Below are 12518 nucleotides of genomic sequence, written 5' to 3'. Positions count from 1 at the left end.
TTCATCTTACTCTTGTTTAATTTAATTTTTTTAATTAATATTTAATTCATCGATGATTGTAGACGTGTTGAGGTTTCACGTTCTTTGTGCTTTATTATCATAAATATACACTTTGTTTAAACTTTTGAGTTTGGACACAAAATATAAACATTCCTCATGAATCCAGAACATTCATTTGTTTATTATTTAGAAAGTAATAATTAAACAGCTGAATAAAATGATCAGGTTAATCACTTGCAACATTTAGGATATGAATTTCTTGTATTGAGAGAGGTTTTTAATTATACACAGATATAAATAGATGTTGTTTATTTGTAGTTTTCATATTTGACTCAGTACATTACACCACATTTATTTAATCAACTATTTATCAAGTTTTTTCAATATTTAACTGAATGATTGTTCAATATCAATAAAAATCTTCAAATAATCTTTCAACACCATCAATACATCTCATCAGTAAATAAAAATCTACATTTATCCAGCTGATCTATTGACTGGTTTATTGAAAGTTTTACAGCTTCGGCAGGTAAAGAAGCCATGGCTTTAATCTGATCGTCTGATTTCTAATGATAATTAAATGACAAAATACAGAATTAAAGAATATCTTTATTTAAATTCAAAATCACGAATCATTTAAAAATATGGACTACAAGTCATTTCTACAAGTGTTCATACAGACAGAAAGAACAGAGATGAAACGGATTTAACAGATACAGGACAATTAGGACAAGGAAAGTGAGAGAACTAGAATTATCTTTTTTTTTTTTTTTTTTTTTTTTTAAAATTACAACTGTGTTCAAGATCACAGCAAAAAGACAGTAGAGGAAACAAAGGGAAAAAATATTTCACATTTCCTGTTTAAATTCAACAGTAAAATCTCATGAACTGAAGACATCGTGACTTTTTGAAACCGGTCGTTACATTTTTGAGTCAAACGGAGCAGGTAGTGATGAAGAAGCTGCCTCGAAAGATCATTTCTTTTCCTCGAAGAGTAAAAAAAAAAAAAAAAAAACATGAAATCCTAAATGCATGAAAAATAAACTATGTACATTTTATGTCTAATTACAGTGAACCCTACGGAGAGTGAAGCTCACAGAGGCAAAGTGTTCACGCTACAGCAAATTTCACCGGTTGACGCTAAACTCGCTCACTTAGAAGGTGCGTTTCTCTGTCCCGGGATATTCCTAGCACTGTGTGAAAGCTCCTGAGATGTCCAGCATGGAGACGTGTGTGTATGTTGATGTGTACACAGTACCAATGGTCAGGATGTACTGTTGTGTCCGAGTTTCTCGTTCTCCTGAAAAACACACGTGCGCGCGCACGCACACACATACACACACACACACACGCACACACACACACACACACAATGGAATCGTAAAGCAAAACATTGGAATATATATCTTAATCACATCTCATAGTCCTTTTATAGAGTCTGAATCAGTTTGACTGATTCATTTCGAGTTTATTCAGAGTCGAATCACTTTCTAGTGAGAATCAAATACTCATCTCAGTCTAGTTCATTTGGAAGTGTGCGACTCTCACTAGAAAATTATTCGACTCCGAATCGTCTCGAAACGAATCAAAACCGATTCAGACTGGACAAATGGACTAATAGAAGAGAAAGAGCAACAGGAAAGAGGACAGCCTCCCTGCTGAAAGCAAACTGGATCAGAACCTTACATTAGATTGTTTTCTATATTTTTATTTTAAATCAGTTGTGTTGTTTTTCTTCTTTCTGCACTCGATTGAGGAAACACAGCAATGATAAATAAATAAATAAATTTATCTGTCCAGCTTCCTCCTCTTCGTCCCACAGAATGACGTGTGGGTGACGGATTGACGGATTTAAAAAAAGATGTCTGGGCAAACTGTGACCTCCTCGAGTTAAAAGTGAGCATCCAAGGAAATTTAATGTGTTAACTGCACTACATTCTGCAGTCACAGCACCAGAAAAAATATGTCCATCTACTGTACATGTTAACACACAAAACAAGCTTTTGAGTATTAGTTACCCTGTCTTACTGTACAAGGCACCTGCAAATAATAAAGCAAGTAATTAAAAGTTCATCTATCATTTCACTTCCACTAATCAGTCTTTTGACCAGTCTAAAAATAAAAAGACTAAAAAGAAACAGACTTAGCAAGAAGAACTGAAGATATGTGGATGATGATGTCTCAGTTCCACCGCAGCTTCAACAGCCCTGGATCTTCTCCTTTAAAGCTTGGAGAAGGGCACGTCTTTCGGACTCTTCTTTTCCAGGGCTGCCTGCGCTGACTTCATAAGATCCTGTGTCTGCAGCATGTTCATGTTCCAAGTAGCCTGGAGACGCAGAGGAGAAATCTCAGATTTCGACCGCTCTACTTTGTGTTTGTGGCCATACTGTGTGTGCATGGGTCTACCTTGAGGCTAAAAATGCTTTTCATGTCTTAAGCAGGTTCTTACCATGTAGTCTAGGCTCTCAGTCACACTGTGGTCTCAGGAGTAGAGGAGGTTGATTTTGGTTCCTTGGACAGCGACGCGACTCCGGCCTGCAATCTCACCTGCTATTTCCAGAGCTCCAGCAATCATTGACTATCAGGGAACACACGACTGCAGAGATGAAGAACAGAACACACACTTGCCTTCATTTATACTAAATAATAAAGCTACATGAAAAAAATACACGGTACAACCCAAAGTCACATTCTTCTGTTATCATTCCATATCTTCCATGTGTCAGTCCAGAATTTCATCTTTTTGTGATCACAGAAATTAACGCAAAATCAAGAAACTCCACAATATTCAGAGGAGCTTCCACTTTTTCAAAGTCACTGCAGATTTGGGCCAAAACATGTCATGACACGTCATCACCACAACAGGCCTTCAGCACAGGTTACTCTACTTCCTGAAAAAGTGCAGACCCGGATACAAGTTACGTTCACATTCATGGGACAATTCACATTCACAGTTCCAGTGTAACCGAACTCGGACCACCTTCTACAGGTAGTCTCGGGTTCGGTACCGCAGTGCACTTCCCAGTCCACATTACGACGGTCACATTACCAACTTTTCATGCAAACTGCTCTGTGTTGGACTAAACATCCAGTGGGAAAGCCCACTAGAAGAGCTACACTGCAGAATTTTTCTGTCTAAAAATGAACAAATTTCAGGTTTTGTAGTTCTTCTTTGATAAATGACAAGATGGTAATATCATAAAATAGTTCATCATAAAACTTTGTATTAAAACCAGACATCTGATGCTCACTGTGGTTTATTTAATCTTCAACAAACTGCAAATGTAAATAATTGTTCAGAGTGTGCCCCCTTGTGGTCAACTCTTTCATAGGGGCTTGTATGAGTCAGAACAATCAGCCCATTCTTATCTTCTCATCACTTACTATCTCTATATATGATCATATGGACAAAAATAGCTTGTTTACAGATCTTGGTGTAAACATGTAAGCAAGCAATGTATGGCAAGTTAATGTTCCTCATACCTTCACCTGAAACCAGGCATCCTGTGTGCACAGACGAATATCACAGGATGTGATTAGATCCACTCCTGCGAAAGAAGAAATCAGATCCACAAAAAAAAAAACTTAGTAATTCAGTCTCCTGCAGCTAAAAGCCCCAGTAAAAGATAACTCTCTGATGGTTAAAGCTTTGCAGGAAAAGTGACAGCAAACAATATGGATGGAACTTCCCAGAGTTGTGGTGAGTGTATGAGATGATGGTACTTAACAGTCCCAACAGACCTGCTTATACACAACCGCCATGCACTGCCACCACCACGGGCTTTGGGCACTGCAGACACATCAAACACAAAGTTCAGTTTATATACCACAATGTATTACTCTAATAGGTTATTGATTGTACAAATACTACATGCATGTAGAACCCCTACATGCTTTGTGTTTAATTTATGTAAGGAATAAACATACGGTTATAGGAAAACAGTCAACAATCCAATGAAGTGGAGTGACCGTTATCACCCTAAAGTAGAACTGCACATTCTGAAGTGTTTTATTCCCCTTATACCACAGCAAGTTGTCAACAAGCGCATTTCTTTATTAATTAAAGAAGATCATGTCATACACATTAATCTATTTTAAAGGCTGATCGACAGTGGATCTTACAGATGCCGATAACCGATAAGTCGGGTAGCACCTACTAATAACCGATTACTACTGAATGAAAATATAACACTCAGTGGAAAAATTAAGTTCACTTTATTACAAAAATAAACAGTACTGACTGTACCATGAAAATGTACTGCACTTTTTCTAATGAAATATATATATATCTCCTCGAGCCCAGGTAGCGCAGTCGGTAGAGCATCAGACTTTTAATCTGAGGGTCCAGGGTTCAAGTCCCTGTTTGGGTGTTGTAGTACCCTCCAGATCCTCTGAGAGGTCCAGTGAAACCATCTAAGGTGCTTCTTTCCAGCATGTTTTGTTCAGCAAGCAAAATGGGCAAACTAAGGGTAAACATTCAGCAGGTTGTCAAGTTACTAATGGTTACTAGGTGAGAGTGTTGCTACCTAAGCTTTGTTACCTTTTAGCATGAAGTTGACAAAGACATGGGTGGTCATCATAGAGATTGGAGTCCATATAACAGCATCCTTATTAGACTGCGCAGAAAATCATGGGTCTGTGTGAAAAAGAGCACATTGAATGACCCCGACGTGATTTGAACCTCCTGATCTGGAGTCAGATGCACTTCCGTTGCGCCACGAGGTCCCAGCTCGAAGCCTACAGCGCATCATGGTGCAAGGCATACTTGTTCATCGGCGTGGCGATCAAGACGCATTGGAACTCGGAGACAGGTGGTGGGCTGTGACTGTTGCGACTAGTGTCTGACATCTGGGCAAGAGCTCTTTCAGAGGACAAGGCACGAGCCCTTTAAAGGGATAACCTGCCTGGTTTCCCTTCCCTGGACATTAAGGGAGATTTTCAAGATCAAATGGTAGATCTCACTCCAGTGCATTGAATGACCCCGACGTGATTTGAACACGCAACCTTCTGATCTGGAGTCAGACACGCTACCGTTGCTCGCTCGCTCTATGTATTTTATATATATAAAAACAAACACACACACACTATGAATAAATATTAAAGTAAATAAAAAGATGTACAGTATTTCACAATAAAGTGAGAACTCCCCTCACATTTTTGTAAATATTTGATGATATCTTTTCATGTGACAACACTGAAGAAATGACACTTTGCTACAGTGTAAAGTAGTGAGTGTACAGCTTGTGTAGCAGTGTAAATTTGCTGTCCCCTCAAAATAACTCAACACACAATGTCTAAACCGCTGGCAACAAAAGTGAGTACACCCCCAAGTAAAAATGTCCAAATCGGGCCCAATTAGCCATTTTTCCTCCCCGGTGTCATGTGACTTGTTAGTGTTACAAGTTCTCAGGTGTGAATGGGGAGCAGGTGTGTAAAATTTGGTGTCATCACTCTCACACTCCCTCATACTGGTCACTGGAAGTTCGACATGGCACCTCAAGGCAAAGAACTCTCTGAGTATGTGAAAAAAAAGAATTCTTGCTCTACATAAAAATGGCCTAGGCTTTAAGAAGATTACCAAGACCCTGACACTGAGCTGCAGCACGGTGGCCAAGACCATACAGCGGTTTAACAGGACAGGTTCCACTCAGAACAGGCCTCGCCATGGTCGACCAAAGAAGAAGTTGATTGCACGTGCTCAGCGTCATATCCAGAGGTTGTCTTTGGGAAATAGTGCTGCCAGCATTGCTGCAAAGGTTGAAGGGGTGGGGGGTCAGCCTGGGCTTTGGACACTGCAGACACAAACACAAAATCAAGTTTATATACGACAATGTATTACTCGAATAGGTTATTGATTGTGCAAATACTATATGCATGTAGAACCCCTACATGCTTTGCGTTTAATATGTATTATGTAAGGAATAAACATGCGGTTAAACGAGCGTCATTTTGGTAAAATTCAAACATTCAAATATTTGGGGGGGGGGTTTAGAAATCATTTGTTGCCTCAGCTTGTAAATACAGTAGCAAATGTACCAGGTCATAAATTGGCTAACGTATTGGAGAGACAATCCAAAGTGTTCAAAGAAGAGTTGGGTCCACTACTGGTGAGAGAACTCCAGAGGCTGGTGGAAGACAAGATCATTGAACCAATGCAGTTTGCAGAGTGGGCAGCTCCCATTGTTCCAGTCAGAAAACTATTGGTTCTACCCCAACTTGTAGGGATTATAAATTCGCAGTAAATCCAGCTCTAGTGTGGAGCAGTATCCAATTCCCAAGGTAGAAGATTTATTTGCTCAGTCGGCAGGAGGAAAGAATTTCCAAACAGGACATGACCCATGCGCATCAGAAGATAATACTGTACAAAAATTCCAATAAGTACGTTACAATCAACATGCACAAGGGATTATGTACTTACAACAGGCCACCATTTGGAGTTGCTTCAAGTCCAGCGATCTTCCAGCACACAATAGAAGGGATTCTGCAAGACATCACACGCGTCACAGTTTATCTGGATTGCATTCTAGTCTCAGGGGCTAATGAACATCTGCAGAACTTGGATGAGGTACTAAGTAGGATAGAAAAGAGTGGACTGAGGCAAAGAAGGAGCAAGTGCGAGTCCTTGGGAGAAGTAGAGATATTTTTATGTCACAAAATTAATGCCATAGGATTACAGTCGAAAGACAGGTCCTATATTATGTTTGAGACAGCTGGCATTGTAGCCGTGAAATCAGCTAACATTATGCTCCATGTAATATCCAGTTATTTGAGATATGAGATATCCAGTTATTTGTTAAACGCTAACGCATTGCAGTGTTATAAACTACCTCCTAATGGACCACCATGCATCTCCATTCAGCCCGTGTCCTGTCAGCTAAATGTAGCCTAATGTCACTAATAATTATTCACATGTTTATGCTTTTAATAAATCTTTTTATCCTGACACCGTATCAGTGAATTTAAACTAATGCCTGCATTCAGAGTATAAGGGGTGTGTGTGCATTCAGGAGTGCACCTTAGCACTTATTAGTCATGGTCAGACAGTGTTTGAACTAAAATCAAAATCTCTCTCTCTCTCTCTCTCTCTCTCTCTCTCTCTCTCTCTCTCTCTCTTCCCCCCCCCCTCTCTCTCCCTCTCTCTCTCTCCCAGTATCAGCCAGAGGAGGATGCCCTCCAGGAGTTTTTAATTTTAGTTTTTTTTTTTTTTTAATTCTCTGAGTTATTTAAAAAAAAAAAAAATCACACCATGGTACTGAGCATGTGTACTTTTGGTGGTATCGTTACCAACGACTAGATTTTTGGTATCATGACATCCCTAATATGTAAGGAAATAGGATGAACTCTGCATACAGGGAAGCTTAGTTTTATGGGGGACTCGCGTAGTGGTTCCACCTCCGCGGCTCTTCTAAGACATCTACACGAAACCCATCCGGGAATTACCAGGATGAAAGGCCTGGTGCGTAGCTATATGTGGTTGCCACACTTGGATGCAGAGGTGGAAGCATTGGTCAAATCGTGTGCAGTCTGTCAGGAAAACAGAAACGCTCCGGCAAACGCGCCACTGCATGCGTGAGAGATACCAGAGCAGCCATGGAGAAGGATTCACATTGATTACAGTGCACCGTGGATGGGTAGAATGTTCTTGATCGTGGTAGAAGCATTCTCAAAATGGATAGAGGCTTATCTGTTAATCAAGTCTACATCCACAGTTACCATTCAGTGCTTAAGACAAACCTTTAGCCAACACAGGATACCAGAAGTAGTGATGTCAGACCATAGCAGTTTTTTTGTTTTTTACCAGTGCTGAATTCCAAGAGTTTATGGAAAGAAACGGAATTAAACACAAGCACAGCACCCTACCATGCATCTTCCAGTGGTCTGGCTGAAAGGGCCGTTCAAACATTCAAAACCCTGATGAAAAGAGTGCTGGAGAGTCCATTGAAAAAGCTAGGCAGAGTGCTGTTCAGTCACCGAACGACGCCACAGTCGACCACTGGCAAATCAGCCGCTAATCGGCTGTGTGGAAGGAAACTGGTCTACACAGGGTCTCATTGAGATACAAATAATTGAGAAAAATGGTACCATGACCAACATGCAAAGGAAAGATATCTCATGGTGGGTGACCCAGTGTATACTAGGAACTTCAGCTCTGGACCTACTTTTATTCCAGGAACAGTTCAGAAAAAGACTGGTCCTGTATGGTGCACAGTAGCATTGGGAAGTGGGCAGGTAGTGCACTGACATATTGATCAGGTGAGAGATGGGCACAATGCAACATCCGTAGCACCAGTGTTGTAAGACACTTCACGGCCAGATGTTGCCATTCCAGCGCATTCTACAAAAGACTCAGGTTCTTCATTCTCTGAGGAAAGTCACAAACAAAAACTGGGAGGAACTTCTGAAGTGGCTGCATCAGAAACTTTCCTTGGGATGGAAAACCCCGAGTTGAGAAGGTCTACACGTACTAAATCTCCAAGCTATCTGAAAGATTATAATTAGTGTAGTGGTGAGTTCCCCAAACGCAGGGCAAGAATGAACCCAGGAACTGAACTGAATCTCAAGAGAAAGTGGGGCATGCAATAAGACAATGGCCCAAAAGAAATAATGGTTAAAGAACAATAAAGTTATTGGTTTGAATGGCCAAAACTGATGTCCAAGCCCATGTGCAGGACTAATAAACAGTTACTGGAAATGATTAGTTGCAGTTATTGCTGCACAAGGGGGTCAGATCAGATACTGAAGGCAAAAGGTTCACATATTTTTGCCACTCCCAGATATGTAATATTGGATTATTTTCTGCAATAAATAAATGACCAAGTATAACATGTGTCACGTTTGTTTAAATGGGTTCTCTTTGAGTAGTTTTAGGACTTGTCTGAAAATCTTGTTATTTATGTAGAAATATAGAAAACGTTAAAGGGTTCACAAACTTTCAAGCACCACTGTAGCTGTGATGTGCAGCAAAAGGTTGTTGAGCTTCACAAAATGGGAAGTGTCTATAAGAAAATAGCACAAGCATCGAAAATGCTCATTTCCACCATCAGGACAATAATTAAGAAGTTCCAGTCAACTGGAAATGTTATGAATTAACCTGGAATTGGACGCGTGTCTATATCGTCTCAACACACTGAAGAGGACGGTTCGAGTGGACAAAACATCTCCAAGGATCACAGCTGGAGAATTGCAGGAGTTAGTTGTGTCTTGGGGTCAGAAAGTCTCCAAAACTACAATATGAAGTCACCTACATCACCACAAGTTGTTGGAAGGGTTTCAAGAAAAAAGCCTCTACTCTCATCCAAAAACACACTCAGGTGTCTTCAGTTGGCCAGACACTACTGGAACTTCAAATGGGATCGGGTTCTATGGTCAGATGAAACCAGAATAGAGCTTTTTGGTAATAAACACCAGAGGTGGTTTTGAAGCACACAGATAGGTAGCCATACGGAAAAGTACCTCATGCCCACGGTTAAATATGGTGGTGGATCTTTAATGTTTTGGGAATGTTTTTCTGCCAGAGGACCTGGACATATTGTTAGGATACATGGATATTAAATAAAAACCTGACTGCCTCTGCCAGAAAGATTAAAATGTGCCGTGGTTGGATCTTCCAGCAGGACAGTGATCCAAAACATACATCAAAATCAACGCAAAAACGGTTTACTGACCACAAAATCATCAAGTCATTTAACACTAATGATCAGTATTGAAAATATTAACATGGATATCTGAGTCTGATAATAAAATTAACTTCTACTTGCAGTCAAATTTTGTAGTGTTTAGGACATTTAACACCCTTCCGTCCAAAAGAAACCAAAAGGGGGTACAAACTTTTACACTCCACTGTATTTGGTTGAAATTGCGCTTATAGAACAACTGAACAGTAACGTTTCCATACAGGTTTTAGTGAAGTGTTTAACAATAGCAACTTGATTTGAAATGGATGATGTTTCATTAGCGTGGCCTGTGCCCAAATCCTGCACGACTGCGTATCTAGGTACACTACACACGAACGAATGGAGTGTCTACCGCACCTAGTGCGCTAGAGATAGAGATTCCATACAAGGTGATTTGGGACGGAGCCAGTGCACAGAAACCGTTTCCCTGCGAGAGGCGCAGGTGGAGCTGGAGCTGTGTGACTGATTTGTGCACCTGTGACTACAGAACTACCTCAAGTCTCCACACAGAGAGCTGTTCAAGAGAAAAACACTCCTAAAGAACAAATCACTGCGCCAGCGAGACATCAACCCATTAACTAGACGCTCATCCAAATTCCACACAAATACCGCGGAACTACTTAGGGCTGAGAGACAGTTCAAAAAGCACTGAAAATAAAGTCACTTGGTAAACAGTTGCTCTCTGCGTCACCCAGACAGCGAGGCGGATAAACTACAAGTTCCCGAGAAGCGTCAGATTTACTAAACTAACTAGTTCACTGTTTATCCGGCGCTAAATAAACTCCCACCGAGTTAACTCAAGTTAGTACTTTATACCAAAACAGCCGCAGAGCTAACAAGCTAGCAGCTTAGCGAATAAATAAGGCCAAACGCGTTCACCTAGCCACCTACAGTCGGGTGTTAAGTCTACAAGTTGCTCAGTGCTGCGTTTTCTCTCCAATTCTGTAATTCTCCGTCATTAAATGCGGTTCAGAGACGGCTTCCATTACACCAATCACCAGTCCTCAGTGAGTAACCCGCTCGCCATGTACAACCTGCTACCTTTAACAGACAGACGCGGTTAGCCACGCCCATGGACGCCAGGGAGGATAATATGATTGGTTCGAACGTGTGTGGTGGGTGGAGCCACGAGAGAGCGCTCTACATAGAGTTTAAATCTATTACTTCATCTCCAGTGAAATCCTCTTATACAGAGACTAAGGGTCCATAGAGTAGGATTCAGTCATTATCTACATCATTTAATTCACTTGAGTGACACCTGTTTATAATAGTTTCACATAAAATCACAAATATTATAGCATAAAAATGCAAATCATACAAATTTTTTAAAATAAAGTATATATTTTGTAAATGTATAAAATAAAACTTGTGTCCTATGTGGTGGTGTAGTGGCTAGCACAAGGACAGATTTAGTGATTTGTCGGATCCTAGACAAAATATAGGGATGGGGCCCTCATTTCAGTGTTTTAACATCAATATTTAAAATTTCAGCTTATGTTATTTAGCATTAACAGCAATAATCAGGCGTGTACGGGGCCAAAAAGTGGTGTTGGCTCGAATTTAGCCTATTACCCCAACATTTAAAACTCAACTTAGAAGCCAATACTCACATCTACCTCTGAGCCCAGTTGGAGATAGAAAAAACACACCAGCCGTGAGTGAGAAGAAGCAAGGGTCCAGCTTTATTGTTCCATTCCACCACACGAGATCCACACCGATGAGAATTCTCAAAAGTGATCCCCAATACCCTGAGCTTAAGCTCCAGTATTTATACTGTATTTACACACTAGATAACCCATAGGTTTCCAGAAAAGGCCTATTTCACTTACCCATAGAATTGAAACCAGGGGTTTTACTTTACACATAAAATCAGAACCCAGGCATTTCCAACAACCCAGGAAACAAAAACCCAGTGTTTCTATTTACCTAGGTTTTCAAAAACCAGGATTCCCAATTCCCTAGGTTTTCAAAAACCAAGATTCTCATTTCCCTAGGTTAAAAAAATGACGTAAGCAAGACGACTAAACAACCGGGAGGGACCTTGGTCTTATCGTTATCTCGAGGGGGGGGCCAGCCACCCTTATAACTGGCTTTCTTCATGGTTCTCTAAAAATTAAGGCTTTCCTTGCGAGACGAGAATCTTCCCCATCTGAATCATGAGTAAGTTATATTTTCCTTTTTTCCCTGTATTTCTCGTTTATAATTTATTTTCATATTTGCACTATATTTCTTAGTTTATATATATTTATACTACTTGAAAAGCGGTTTACTGTACTTCCAACTTCTTAATATCATTACAGTTCTACTGTCCTGCATATCCTACTATTCTGTTTTTTTATAGAGTTTCTCTATTACTATAAGATATTATTAAAGTTATTCATGTGTGTTTATGTATGTTGTGTCTACTTGCCCGCCCTTGACTGCACGAGTGTGTGTGTGTGTTTTTAGCACTCCTCAGCTCGTACACTTCTTTTTGACTTTTTTTTTGACTATTACTGCTCTTAAATTGCTCGTAATTCCAATCTGTCAATGTCCGCCTAATCCCGCTTCTACGTGTCTAGGTGCCCGTTTTTCCTTCTTCTCCCTTATGTTTATTTTATGACATTTTTTATCCACAACATTTCCCCCTCTGAGGCTGTGAAGCCTCATACACTACCTTAATTAAGCGGGTATCTGTGGAGGAACTGGTTCTGCCGCACCCCATGGCCGTCCCCCGCTAGCTGTCGGAGGATTACTCTAACAAGGCCATAATCCCTGCGCCCGTCGTCCCCGTAATCCAATGGGTCCCTTACATTAACCACTTCTACGCAACACTGATCCGAACAGGAGCTGAGGAGGTTTTGT

At 40.5% G+C, this 12518-nt stretch overlaps 1 long non-coding RNA gene across 6 annotated transcripts; it reads right to left on the bottom strand.

The window, feature by feature from the left end:
- Positions 1-589: 589 nt before the first annotated feature.
- Positions 590-10915, bottom strand: LOC128629754 (uncharacterized). Of its 6 annotated transcripts, none has more exons than XR_008394133.1 (5): positions 10562-10915; positions 6419-6481; positions 5579-5792; positions 2450-3790; positions 590-2326 (listed from the first exon to the last, which is right to left on the bottom strand). It is a non-coding gene; the product is annotated as an uncharacterized LOC128629754 (long non-coding RNA). The 6 variants fall into 6 exon arrangements; XR_008394134.1 differs by having other exon boundaries at positions 10566-10915; XR_008394135.1 differs by lacking the exon at positions 10562-10915 and having other exon boundaries at positions 2450-2596; positions 3484-3790; positions 6419-6728.
- Between the last annotated feature and the right edge of the window lie 1603 nt (positions 10916-12518).

Source organism: Ictalurus punctatus, unplaced genomic scaffold (assembly GCF_001660625.3).
Source record: "Ictalurus punctatus breed USDA103 unplaced genomic scaffold, Coco_2.0 Super-Scaffold_100, whole genome shotgun sequence".
Taxonomy (NCBI): domain Eukaryota; kingdom Metazoa; phylum Chordata; class Actinopteri; order Siluriformes; family Ictaluridae; genus Ictalurus; species Ictalurus punctatus.
The sequence above is the reverse complement of the archived record's forward strand: the minus strand, read 5'-3'. Positions and strand labels throughout refer to the sequence as shown.